Here is a 15,131-nt window from a genome sequence, read left to right as displayed (position 1 = left end):
TATGTAATAATGGTCTAAATAAAATGTTGTTAGAAAAACCATATCAGGCTTGTATGTTTGTATGCGTTTCATTAAATTTAATTGCCTATCTGAGGACGCAAAACTTACGAAAAAATATAAATAAGGAATCGTATACATAAAGTGTTTTATCGCCCAAATATTTGTTTATTTATTGGTTGTAATGAGTGCAGCCATACATCTATAACATACAATAAAGTAATCATTGGAATAATTTACTTTAAATTAAGTCGCGCCTAAAACTGTAGAAATTAACCAAATTTTTAACCAAACAAAAATAATGTTTTGTATATACAACTGATCCTCAGTAGTTTGCATAATTTATATAATAAATCATAATAAAACTTCTTAATTTGATATGCATAATTTAAATGGGTACGATGGTCACTTATTTATTAGCATATATTTGTAATAGAAAATAACAAGTAGTCTTTGTAAATCTGCATCTGCAATTTAGATTCTTGATATACTATTATATAAATTAAAAGGATTTTACTACCATTAATCTTTAAAAACTTTAATTAAGTAATTAAACGTTTTTATGCATAATTTTATTGGACATGATTCACATTTTATCAAAATATTAAAATTTTCATATGTATAATTTATTAATCATACAATTTTCTGTTTGTGGCTGTACCTTGTCCTTTAGATGTTTTTTTTTAAGAATTTAGACAATTGTCAAAATTTCCTATTTCTACTGTCTCCTCCTTCAAAAGAAATTTTTTTTTTACTTTTCGTTATTTACGTATAATATTCCTTAAACTTATTATTAATTTAATATACATTTAATTTTTTTTTATTTTTAGAGTGATTTTCAAAATTTCTATTAATTGCTCTTCAGAAATAATTTTGTAATTATACTACCTAATCACAATTTCTATGTTTTATCTCATTTTCCAGGCGAAATTTTTAATAATTTTGTTAACTACTACTTGGTCCTAAATAAAAAGTTTTTCCTAATTATTACATTCTTTCATTGTTGACTTTATATTTACTTGCATAAAGTGCCGATTTCTGTACGTATTTTAAAATTATTACAATTTTTTAGTTTTCTAGACTCTGGATGAATTCTTAATTATTTCTAGCATAAATTTTGCTTGACTAAGTGGAAAAATTATTATTTTTTTTGTTAAACAGGAAATAACATTTTTATTATTTTTAGAGTCGTAATACATAATTTAAGTGGATACGATTATTACTTGAAATCCTTTTTTATTAATAAAAATTACCCGAAATTTTTATACTATATTTGTATCGTAGCAAGATAATAATAAAAAAAATATAATTAATTGGACAATTGTTTCTCAATTGGCATTTATTTTTTTATTTCATTATGTTTCCAACTCCTCGATTTTATATGCATAACTTAATTGGGTAGGATGCTCACTTATTCATTAGCATATATTTTTTATACAAAATAACAAGTAGTCTTTGTAAATCTGCGTTTGCAAATCAGATTCTTGATATATTATTGCTTTTTTAGATGCCATTCTTCATATTCCATTAACCCTATCGCTTTCCTAAGCAATTTCACTAAGTTATCATTAATGAACCTGTTCACAATTACCTGAAATATTGATAACTTTATATAAAGTAAACGATCGCGTTTAAACCGACCATTTAATAAACGATAAAAACCGCCTACTCGAAAATCGGTATACTGACACGCGAATAAAATATATATTGAATAATATCTAATTCGCATGTAAATGAGCAAGTGAGCAAAACGATTTTGAATTGAATAGTTACTCCCATTGGAGGCATTGTGAATGTTCTGATGGTGGTACCCCAATGGTCAAGTTAAGTAACGCCCACGTGAACACCGCTTGAATTTGAATTAGTTATAAAAGACCAGGTTGTTTAGTGAATGGTACGCACGTAAGTGATGGAAACCTAATACTTAACAGTCACAATTTAGAATGCACATCTAAAAAAAATTAAGCAACTAAATCACCATTGTTCGGGACAGCTCCTATATAAAATCTATATATAATTTTACGAAACGAAATAGAAAGGTTCTATTTTCGTAATTATTATAATGTTGAATTGCCCAACAAAGTCCATTTATGCACTTAAGATAAAGATCTCGCTGCTACAGTACATTTATTTTTATTTATTTGCTTCTAATACGTGTAAACGGGCTTATGGTTTCTTTTTCCAATTTTAAAATTGTTTAACCGATTCCTCTGAATATTTATTATAAGATGCAATGAAAAGGATTTTCTCGTGGGATCCTGAATAATTTATATCGGCTATTTGTGGTACATATTCAGTGAGCGTTTAATGCTGAGTATCGGACATTAAAGCGTTAATTTTATCATTAATCTAGTAATAAAGTAAATCATTGGGGAAAAAATTTCAGTAGCGTCGGGTTAAAACTAAAAATATGTTAAATTTTAGTTTATTTGTTACTAATTTTTTTTTTATTGAAAGTTAAGCAGAGTATTAATACTTCTTTGCTTAAAACTATTATTAATTAAATATGAGTCTTAAGTCATAATTTAAATGGATACGGCTCTTATTAGGATCAAATGTATGATTTTTTTTTTACAAGAAAAAAGACACGTGGTTTTTATATATCTCTATTTTAACCAAAAAATTTAATTTAAAAATTATCTGATCGTTGTTTTTTGCTTGCAAGTTTTATATAAATTTTTAGTAGTTGGAATGGCTTAAAAAATATGAATTTATTACTATTATATGCATAACTTAAAGGGATTCGATTTTCATTTATCTACTAAAATATTAATTTATTGGGATTTAAAATTATTATTGCTTCATATTCAGTAAAATTTGAAGCATTTCAATTCATTCATATTCAAAATCAGTAGAAAATGAAATAATTTAACTAGATTCATTTGGTCATTATTAGAAATAATATATCAATTGTAAAACAGATCGAAAATTGTTTATTTTTATGACTATACTACGCTATGACTTATTATGCTATGACTTACAGTTATTTATCAAAGTTACGTTTATTTATGTAACAAAATATTGGGACCAATTTATCAAATACCACTGGAATAAAATGAGGATCAGTCAATGTTAATGCTTCTGAACCTAATTAAAATTTTAAAAATTAAAACCAAAGATTTTAAATACAACAATCTCATTCATTTTTGTTAAAGAGGCCAACATACAAAATTGAGGAAAACAAAGAAAACACAAAGTCACCATCGCATAACATATAATAATAGACGGCACGTGTTTCGCTCTAGCGAGAGCGTCATCAGACCTACAATTATACATAGAGGATGGTTTAAAAAATTAAATAAAAATTTAAATATTTTTTTTTGCGTTTTTTATTTAAAATAAAAATTAGTCCTACTATTAATAAGTCTTAGCTTTTTTTCAAAATCAGTTTGATCATGATTTTTTTATTTGTAAATATTACTTTTTTTTATATTGGTTTAAAAATTACGATTTAAGAGGATTCGATTTTCATTTATTGCTTAAAATAACAACTTATTGGGAATTAATGTACTTTGCTTAATTTTAAACATGTGGAAAATGGAAATAATTGAATTTTAAAATATTTGATCTTTTTAAAAAGAAAGAATATTAATAGGAAACAGAAAAATTATCTGTGTTTGAAAATTTAAATTAATTCATTAATTATTAAACGTTTTTATGCATAACTTTAATCGCTATGATTAACACTTATTTATCAAAACATTTCAATTTTCAGATGTACAAATTATTTAATATCAAGTTTTTGCTAATTATGTCTAAACTTTGTTCTTCACATTTTTTTTAAATTTCCTTTTGATTTTTATTTTTTTATTTCCGTTTCGTAACTTTGGATTATTTCTTGAATTTTTGGAATTATTTTCAAGTGGATTATTTATAGCCTTTTAGAAATAGTTTCGTAACTACTACCTTCCCGTATTTTTTTCTACGTGTTACCTCGTTTTTCAATTGGAAAATTTTTCAAGTTACCCGACTACTACTTGGTCCATAATAGAAAATTTGTCCTATTGACTAATTTTTTGAGTTTTCTTTGATTTAGAGGAATTTATTATTTAATTACACTTATTTTTTTTTTGATTTGGATGCATATTTGACATTTTCCTAATAAATTTCATTTTAATATACTTCGTCAGTTGCAAGCTGTAACTGACTATCAAAAAAGTTAAAATAAAATCAACAAACAGGTATTCAGCGTAACAATAATTTTTCTCTTATTATTTTCAGGATCTTTTAAGAGATCTTTTGAAGAATTATTCTTTTTTTAAATTCAAAGTTTACCACTAATTAACTGTGAGCCCGAGCGCATAATTTAAATGGATACGACTCTCACTTATTTATAAATATATTATTTTGTTAATATCTAATCCTAATTTATATAATAATATTTTATTAGACAAAGGACACAAAATATTTGTTTTTTTTTATTTTAATAAGAGAAGGCAAAAATTCAATTTTTAATTAATCTGATCATTGCTTTTTTGATTTGTAAGTATCATACTTTGTATATTGGTCAAAATGCCTTAAAAATTGTGAACTAATCAGTCCTATATGCAATATTTCAAAGGATTTTTCTTATTTAGTAAAATGTTATTTTATTGGGATTTAATGTAATGGGTCTACCAATAGAAGTGATAGAAGTTTAGTGGGCCATGTATGCAAAATGGGATGTGTCAAAACACGGATCAAGCGTCAGTTGTGTTAAGTATACTTTGACATTTCATCATGAATCGTTTAAGTCAAGAGCAACGTATAGCTATCGTGAAAAGGTATTACGAAAATGCGCAATCGGTTAGGGCCTGTTATCGTGCTCTTAGAGAAGATTTTGGCCATCGTGGACGGCCTTCTGAGCTTGCAATAAGGCGCACAATTAATAAGTTTGAACGGGAGTACACTCTTCTGGATAATAAGCCACCGACGCGACAAAAAAGGGCAAGGACCGCTGAAAATATCGCCGCTGCAAGAGAAAGTGTTGACGCGAATAACAATGTGTCTGTTTTGCGCCGTTCTCAGCAATTAGGCATTTCACCAATGTGTCTGTGGCGCATTTTGAAGAAAGACTTAGGCCTACATCCATATAAGATAGTTCTAACTCAAGAATTGAAGCCTGCTGACCATAGTTTGCAAAGAACGTTCACCGACTGGGCTCTGTTGCAGTTGGAACAAAATACCGATTTTGGGAAACAAATCATCTTTTCAGATGAAGCCCATTTTTGTCTTAGTGGCGTTGTCAATACGCAAAATTGCCGCTTCTGGTGTCAGAACAATCCCCAGAAATTAGTACAGGTGCCATTACACCCGTTAAAAGTGACTGTGTGGTGTGGTTTGCATGTCGGTGGAATTATCGGTCCATACTTTTTTGAGGATGCAGGGGGGCGTACTGTGACAGTCAACGGAGAGCGCTACCGCGACATGATAACAAACTTTCTTTGGCCTGCAATTGATGGGGGAGACTTTGAACAGAATTGGTTTCAACAGGACGGAGCAACATCACACACTGCCCGAGCCACAATTAATTTATTAAGAGAGCGTCTTGAAGATCAAATAATTTCGCGACATGGCGAGATCAACTGGTCACCAAGGTCTTGTGATCTCATTTCCCTGGACTTTTTTCTTTGGGGATATCTGAAGTCGAAGGTGTATTCTAACAATCCTCAAACCAGCAATGAGTTGAAAGTTAACATAACTAGGTTCGCGAAATTCAGCCCAACTTGTTAGAAAAAGTGATTGAAAATTGGGTTCATCGTCTAAACGTCTGCCGCCGTAGCCGAGGTGGACATCTTAACTATATTTTGTTTAAAACATAATGTTACATAATAGACTACAACATAAAACATCAATCATAAAAATTAACCAATTCGTTTTTATTTTTTAGCAATTTAAACTTATATCATTCTTATTGGTAGACCCTATCTATTGATGAAAAATATGACTATGGCTAAAGCAATGATCAGATTAATTATAGATGAAATTTAAAAAAAGCAATATTTTGTGGAAAATAAAAATGTAGGCATAACTTTAATAGCTATGATTAACTTACAACTATTTATCCAAATATTTAAATTTTCATATGTATAAATTATTAGGCACCGAGTTTTTTCTAATTGTGGCTATACTTTGTTCTTTAATTACTTTTAAAGATAAGATTTTTTATCCTCTCTCCGTAAATTTTTTTACTATTTTTTTTATATATAAAATTTATTTCAAAAGGTGGTTGTCCTTTATTTTTCGTGGATTCTATACTCCGTTTTTGTCTTATTATAAATTTAATATATAGACAGATGAGTTTTTGCAGCTTTTGATTTTAAAAACTTATTTTAAAATTACTGTTAGTCGTTTTTTAAAAATAATTTCAGTAATAATTCAATAATTTCTTATGAAAAATTAAATCAATTTTTCCGACTTCTACTTGGTCTTCAATAAAAAGTTTTTCGTAATTATTAATTTTTTTTATTATTATATTTACTGCTGTTTTATTGCCTAATATTCCAACTTCTGGACGTATTTTGATATTCTTATAACTTAATTTTTTTTTGAGCAGTCCTAAATAACTAAGTATTTATTATTATTTGGAAATTCAATGGATGCACGATTACCAATTTATATAATGTAATTTTTAGTATCTTTTTTGTTACATAAAATTTTTTTTATTATTACTAATATTTTTTTTCTAGTTAAAAAAAATACTACTGGTAATATATGCATAACTTAAAAGGGTTCGATTTTCAATTATTTGTATGAACTGCAATTCAATGTTTAAAAAAAGATGATGTTTGCTTGAAGACAAAACGTTGTATCCTTAATTCTACATCATCATTATACAGGGCCAAAAACTGGCTATGGAAAAGTTCCATTTATTTTACTCTAGGTTTGGAAATAACATCAGAAAAAAATATTAAAAACAGGATTTTTCTAATTCTGTTTTTTTTTTCGGATACCTCCGGAAATATTCGACTTTTCCTGTACGTGATATTTTTGCGACAGTACTTTTGTCAATAGTTTACTTTTTAATTAGTTTAAAAAGGACAAAATATTAATTGGAAACACTGGCCCAAAAACTGAGCTAACAATTCTATTAAAATTTGAGTAAAAATTCCTTCAAGAGCTATTGAAAAAACTGCAGAAAACATAAATAAGCTAATTTAGGAAATACAAATCTTACATTAACTTTCTTTATTTATTTCAGGCTCAATCTGCACTGTAATCACCTCCAATAAGAAGAACTATTACAGATCAAATAGGAGGTAAATATAAATTTTTTAACTAAAATCCCTCATATGAATCTTTTGACTCAGTGGGTGGTACACTAGACACAAGAGATTAATTACAAAACTTACGTAAAATATTTTAAATATTATAAATTACGATGAGTTAACAGCTCAACTACCCACCTCCGAAAAAACAAATGACCGCCAGAAATACAATAATAGACCAAGAAAATAATGAAAGCGATTTTTCCAACAGCTGTCCAAGCCATTCAAAAATCCTATTCTCTCCGGTTTATTTGTTGTATAGTGACTGTCCCACCCACAACACTATAACCAAGTGAATTTTCACGGCCCGTTTATAACCACAAGCGACTCATCTCGCTTCGGTTACAGGTGATTGATGCTGTAATTATTTAGACACATCATCTCCACAAGATATGTGAGTACAGGCAAACATAATTTTCTTAATAAATTGCCTGTGAGCCAAATACCTGCTTCTCTTTCATTCGTTTACTTGGCATCGGCTTAATTAGAACATTTAGAAAAAAAAAACATTGAAATTAGTAAACAACATTCGCGCGATACATTCATGTTAGTTTAACGCCTATAAATTGTAAAATAAATATCAATCAATATTCACATAGCATCTGGTTTCTTTGTTTTATTAATTTTTTAGAAGTTGTTTTAGAAGAAAAGTTAAAACTGTAAGGGTTAGTTAAAAGAAATCACTACAAGCATTGTCTAAGGTTATATACAAAAAATAAAACATCTCTCCTCACTTTTACTCAAAATGGAACATTTTAAGTTGGGTTTTTGAAACATTTGTATTGTTTGTTCAGTTGTATTATTTGCAGTTTTTAAAAGAAGTTTGACTAGCAAATTTTAATCAAAAATACTTCATATTTGCCATTGTATACAACAAAAAAAATAGTATTATTAATATTTTTTATAAGCCACTCATAGGAACTTATACGAACATTCAGTTATTTTTTTTTACTTCATATTGAGCCTATTTTTATTAAATTTTCCACAAAATAATATTTTTCAATTAGGATTTACTTGATTATAAAAATTTGGCCCTACCTAAATGTCTACTTAAACCACGCATAAAAAAATAGTAATAATATTAATTTTACTTGTCTTTAAGATAAAATAATATTTTTAAGCAACTAATATTAATATTAATTTTTTCTTTTCCACCTAATAGTCGGTCTCTTTTTAGGTAATTTTAAATAATGATATTTATCAAACAGGATTTATTTGTTTCGAAAAGTAAAAGATGTGTTAAAAGCTGGCAAATATTTTAAAAACTCTTATTGAAGACTTATAAAATCCCTGGCGTAAAATTAAAAATTACCTCAAATGACAAAATACATAAAAAAAATTACGTGAAATGCTTGGACAAAATGGCAAAATTATTTTAAATACCTGGAAAATATTTTTTTTTTAATTTACTGAAAGCCTAACACAAAATGAAAAAATTTAATAAAAAATATCTGGAAAAAGGGTTTACAATTTAAAATTTATTATTACTATACATAATAATATTTTAATTTTTCTAAAAAATTATTTAATTTTTATAAGATAAAAATTATTTGATTTTTATTTTTGTATTTTCCAAACACTTTCCTAAACTTAATTAAAATATAAACAAAACATACAAAACCAATATTACAATCTTTTAATAAGTTTTAGTGAGTGATTAAATAAATGTTTTAAAGTTGATGAAATTTTCGGCTAATTAAATATTTTAATTTTAAAAATTGCTTTAAGATTTTTATTTGTTTTTATTTTTTAAAGCTCTTCAAATTAAATTATTAGCAAAAATGTTATTTTTTGGTGTTAAAGGCTTAGATTTTCCTTTTATTCGAAGTTTTTTAAATTCCTTATTGTAGTCACTGAAATGTTAAAATTTACACAATAAATATATAAAGAGTTAAGAATCTTATATTCTAATGACGTTCTTTTATTTTTTTTTAAGTCTTATTACAAATATCTCTGCGAATATTTTTTTAATTAAAATATATACAATTTATATGAAAATTTACATACATTTATACTTTTTAAAAAACAAATACCCGGAGCTACTATTTAATTGGCGCAGTTGGTAGGAAGTCAATATCCATCATAATTTTTAAAACTTACCGCCTATTTCTCAAAAACGATAAAAAAAAACAATTAGTTAATTCTAGAACAAAATGCCTTTACAATTTTTTTATAAACTCAGTAGTTAAAGATAAAATTTTGGAAAAACTGTCCAAAATCAAGTGAATTTTCTTTATAACTTGGTTATTTTTCCTGATTGCTTTTTACCTTACCTACCTAATAAAAAAATTTACTAGAATGTACTCGGTCTACTAGTGAAAATTACTTAAAATCAAACCACTTATTACAACTTAAACAAAAAAAAATTGCTATAAAAAAATATGTGTTTTCATTGATATAAAATACTTTTAATTAAAAAACAAATCTTACATATTATCTTATTATATGATAGGGTGTTCCCTATTTTCCAGTAGAAACTAGAATAAAATTGGAAAAGCCCTTAAAGACTTATGAATTTTTTATCAAAATTGTTTTAAACAAATTAGTGTTTTCTTGGATAATTTTAAAAAAGAACTTTTAACTTTAAAAGTGTTTAAGTGTATTTTTTTTATTATATTGTAAAGTTTTCTCTGTTTAGCAGTGGAAATTAGAATAAAATCGGATCGTTCTTTACAGACTTTCCTCGTTTTGGAAAAGTGAGGACAATTTATAACAAATATATTATACAAAAAACTACTCTTGCAAGGAGAGCATATAATTTTAATTCTTTCCTAGTTAAACAAGGTTATATATCATTTACCTTCTATAGTGACAATTGGTCAAAAAACTGCAATGAAAAGTAGAGATAAAAAAATTCTTTTCAAGTTTATGCATTGGTGAATAATTTGAAATATTTGGAAAAAGTAAAACTCCAAAAATTAACTTAAAAATTAAAAATGTCCACTTAGCCACCTATAAAAAAAATAAATTTTACTTGTTTATAAGGAAAAACTGTATTCGTATGATTGGTTTAGAAAAAGCCACTCATAGAATATTAATTTGTTCTTTTTCACTTAATAGTTTACTCTTTATAGTAAGTTTTAACACAACATAACGTTTTCCAAATTAGGACTTACTTTATTTAAAAAAAAACTCTATGAAATAAAAAAATAAGTAAGATTAATCAAAAATCCAAAAATATATTTTTTAACTATACTAAAACAACTTAATATGTCTAGCAATGAAAAAACTTAAGGATTATCACTCTCACAGATTACCCTATTCCAGTGAACTTCATAATAGTATGATCATAAACTGACTCAACAAAATCAATGAAGAAAACAACTACTAGTTACTTCATTCTACTGAGCTTCACCCTAAAGTTCTGGATCCAAATCCCAATATAAATTATAATAAATTATCTGATATAGGCAGTGAAAATAAGAAGAAACTACTTGTTGAACCTCAGCTTGCTAAAACCGAACATAAGAATGGTGCATGTTGAAAAAATCTCTTCAGCAGTTGAAGCACTAACAAAGTTTCCTAAAGTAAAACTTCATAATGAACCGATTAGTTTTCTTGAGTTTCACGACTCTATACGAACCCCAATATAGACTAGAAGAATCCATATAGGTGGTGAAAAAAGACACTATTGAGTCAGAAAAGCTTTATAAAAGTCAGGTGAATAAGGAAGAAGATTCAGTAGCTAATGCAAAGATATCTTCAGAAGCTCCATAAAGAAATGATGCAGTTGAATCAAGAGCTTTCAGTGAAGTTCTCGATGGTCCAGAGCATCTGGTTAGTAAAGACCTGAACGACACCACAGATATTAAGAGTCAGAACGATTTTCAATCGAGTGAGCAGCATGATTCCAGACTCAGCAACATTGACAATCAATCCGGGACAAAAGTCATGAATATGCTGCGAAACTTGTTGGAAATAAGTCTATTCATGCATTGCTTCATTTAAGTAAATTTCGTGATGTTCTTCAGAAGCCAAAGGTTTGCTTAGTGATAATAAACCAAACGATAAAGCTAAAGAAGACTTGCTAGTATAAAAAGGAAAGAATGATCTTAAAGACATTAAAAGGGATGTTGAACTTCATGAGCTTCAAATTGAAGATACTCTAATTGGTAATACAGTTACCACTAGAAAAACTGAAATCAAATGATGCAGATCTTTAAAAATGTATTTGTTCTAGTAAACTTGATATGATATAGCTCCATCAGTTTTCAAGGTCAAAAATTCATTTGTTATTAATATAAAAAGTTTACATGGTCATGATAAAACCTCGATCCTGCTCCACATTTCTGATTAAATGAAAAATTAAAATTTTGCTATTTTGAAATATAATTCATAAATAGCTTCTTTGCACTCCTTTGTCCTATCTGCATTTATCTTTTTTTGTTGTTTTTCATCCGTATATTTTTTTTTTCACTAAATTTTATTCTAACTATTTTCAATATGGATTTTATTTGTTTTTATATTTAATTAATATTTTTCTTTGAAAAATATAAATTTATGACAACTACGTTTTTTCTTGGACATGATGTTTAAAATTGTGAATAAAAAAGCTTCCAGTGAATGGAGTTTCAATATTTCTTTAGTAAAAAACAATCTGTGTACTAAAAGTGCCTTGGCACTGAAAAAGACTAAAACTAATCACGAATCCCAATGGAATACATGGATTTTCCCAATTTTTTCAATGAATTTTACTTAAAAATTTTAAAAATTCTTAAATTTTTCACTATAAAAAAAAACGTTACAATAAATTCGAAATAGCGAATAACATCCTTGCACGATCCATTAGTGTAACTGAAACACCTACAAACCGGAAAGTAAATATCAATATTCACACAGTATCTGACTTCATTTGCGGCGGTGTCCTAATAAAAAATCGCCCACGTGCCGTAATTATCGATAGTAACAGTTGACAGTAACGCGACGCGATCGAACGTATTAAAAAAGTGCGAGAACACACCCTCGGAACTGCCTTCATTATCGACGAGCGAGCTCTCAAACTGACATTAGAAGTCGTCTAATAAAATCGATCAAACCGACCCACACGTACCTAATCTCATCTTTCCTTGCACTTTAATATGGATATGTTGACTTCCTTTTAATAAATTTTATTGGAAAATTAGGACTCGTTTGTCAATTGGGTTTTTTTTGATTTTTGAAAATGTTATTGGATCTAATATGGGGAGAAAATTTGGACTTATTCATTGACCAATACAAGACAAATTGGATTTTTCAATTTCTTAAGATTTGTTTTATTGTAGAAGAATTATATAAAAAATAAACATGTTTCAGAAAGTCTGTTTCAAGAATGCTCCAAGAATCCAGAAATATATGCATATGTTGCAAATTAAAAAAATAATTTAGGGTGTTTTTAATGATGGATTATTTTTTTTACTAATTTTTTTACTTACTCGCTTATAGATTCTTTCTTTAAACCTTATAGTTCCCTTCTTTTTAATTAATTTTGTACAAAATTAAATTTTTATAATCAGATTTTACTACCGTTAAAAACACAATATTATTAGGTCTTACTAAAAAATGTTGTCATTATAGTGAAGAAAAAACTCACAATTTTCATTAAGGTTTTATTAGTTTTAAATACAGCACCAATTTTAGTACTTATTCAGGCAAACGGGGAAATGCTTTTAGCAATTATTCTACTGCTTTTTATTAAAAACTAAATTAGTTTATTAATGTAATTTAATTTTTTTAAGCCATTCGATAATAACTCAACATTAAAATAATGATATTGATATAATACCTTAACTTTCGTTTATCAGTTGAGTTTTATTTAATTTTTGTAAATATTATTGAGTTTAATACGGGTACTAAAAAAATTGGGTCTTAAAAAAAAATAAAAATAATTTTCAGTGACCATAATAGCTACATAAAAAGCCAAAATATTTTAATAATTCGATAAAACTTTTAATATAAGAATGATAGCAATTAAAGGAATTTCATTTAAAAAATCATTAAAGATATTATTTTAGACAATACAAAAAATTTAATTTTACAAATATTTTACCTAAAATTAACGTTTTCAGTTTAGGGCTTTTAAAAAAATATTAGTATGCTCGGATCACATACAGGATTTCTCGAGATTTTCTTTACAAGAGAAAATAGAGAATAATTTAATCAATGCCACAGAAATTTTGTTCTAAAAAACCAGAAATGATTTCATGAACCATGTATAAAAAAAATAATTTTTAGCTTTTTTTGAGCATAAATTAATTTTTTATTAAGCCTTATGAGTCACTTATACCTTCATTTTCCTTCATCTTCTTTTGCACGTAATGATTTTCTTCTTTTTCGTACATTTTTGTACATTTTAAGTTTTACAATGTTTTAAAAATGTCGATATACTTGAATTTTAATAAAAAAATGTCTGCCTTTATAGAGGAGGAAAAAGAAGAAAAAATCACAGTTTTCATTAAAAGTTTTACTAGTTTTCACATATACCGCTAATTTAAGGACTCATTCAAACAATCTTTATAATTGTTTTGCGAAATATTTAAATTTTGATTTTTTGAAAAAAAAAAATTTTTTCGAAATTCATGCTAAATTCAATTTTTGGATTATTGATGTTTTTAATTTCTCTATTAAATTATGGATTTTGGAAGTCAAATTTAAAACTGTTTTTTTTTGTCAAGGATTTATAAATATCTAATTTATTTTTGAAGTTCACGAAGTAGTCCATACTTGCAGTAGAGTTATATGCCAAAGGGTAACTAAAATTGTTTCGGTCATCCTTCACTTAAATTTAGTGGAGGATGACCGAAACAATTTTAGTTACCCTTTGTTATTTTATTTTTGTTTTGTATTATTAAATTTAAACCAGTAGCGTAATTTTATTTTATTCTATAGTAGTCACTTTTTCAAGTTTTAATAATTTTTTAAATTTATTCCTTTAATTCTTTATTATACTAATTATTAAAATTATTTTTGTATGTTTTTTTGTATAAAAGTTGTCTTATTTTTAAAGCATTGCTTATATTTATTTTTTTGCTTAGAATATTTATATGGAAAAAAGGACAGTGCTTTTAGCAAGTATTTTATTACTTTTTAATAAAAATTAAATATATTTATTAATGTAATTTAATTTGTGTAATTTATTAACTTCTTTTTCGATTGAATAACTAACAACGTCTAGAAAACAAATAAATTTAACATTACATTTAAAAGGATATTGTAAATTCTTATTTATTATATTATTTATTTCTTTATTTAAATAATTCGTTAAACAAAAAATCCTGTTTTATTATTTTGTGATAGTTTTTTTTTATTGTAGCGAATTAATATTAAAAAGAGTTTATTTGTTTTTATAAAAGTGTAATTTTCGTGCCTTGTATTATTAAAAATTTATTAATTTAGGAAAATTTGCTTAAATAAAAGAGCTAATTTACTTTAATTTCTATTGTAGAATAAATATTGTAAACACTAAAATAGAAGTGAGATTATAATTGATTTTATATATATTTAGTTTTTAAAAGGGAAAAGTACAACTTTATTTTTAATTTATTATTAATTTGCTTAATTTCTAGTTTTAATATAGTAAGGTTTTATATTTACATAAATTTATCTAATTTATATAATTCACTTAAAACTAAACTTTAATTTTTATAAATTTAACAATAATAACAAAAACTAAATATAATAATTTTTTTGCATTTATTTATTAATTAAGGTGAAATTAAGGAATTCGGCAAAAGCATTTATTATCTATTTACTGATTATTTCGATGAAAAATCTTAACTCTTAGATGTCTTCTATATAAATGAAACTTGTTAGTAAAATAATAATTAATTATTTAAAACTATTACCGTAAAAATACAATTAAAAACAAATAAAATATTATGCATTATTTTAATTATATAAACTTTTCATCTC

The 15,131-nt window shown here is 26.1% G+C and overlaps 1 protein-coding gene across 2 annotated transcripts in view; it reads left to right on the top strand.

Moving 5' to 3' along the window:
* LOC126735310 (zinc finger and SCAN domain-containing protein 10) overlaps window positions 1-15,131 on the top strand; it is a 129,489-nt gene that overhangs the window by 82,574 nt on the left and 31,784 nt on the right. The window contains exon 3 of one of the 2 annotated variants that reach the window (XM_050439258.1): window positions 7,178-7,235. The exons of the other annotated variant lie outside the window; for it this stretch is intronic. The gene's annotated coding sequence lies outside the window, so the exon portion shown is untranslated. The remainder of the gene's footprint in view (window positions 1-7,177; window positions 7,236-15,131) is intronic. 2 annotated transcript variants of the gene reach the window in all.

The sequence above is a fragment of the Anthonomus grandis genome, chromosome 4 (assembly GCF_022605725.1).
Source record: "Anthonomus grandis grandis chromosome 4, icAntGran1.3, whole genome shotgun sequence".
NCBI classification, from domain to species: domain Eukaryota; kingdom Metazoa; phylum Arthropoda; class Insecta; order Coleoptera; family Curculionidae; genus Anthonomus; species Anthonomus grandis.
This window is presented reverse-complemented; position numbering and strand designations above follow the sequence as displayed.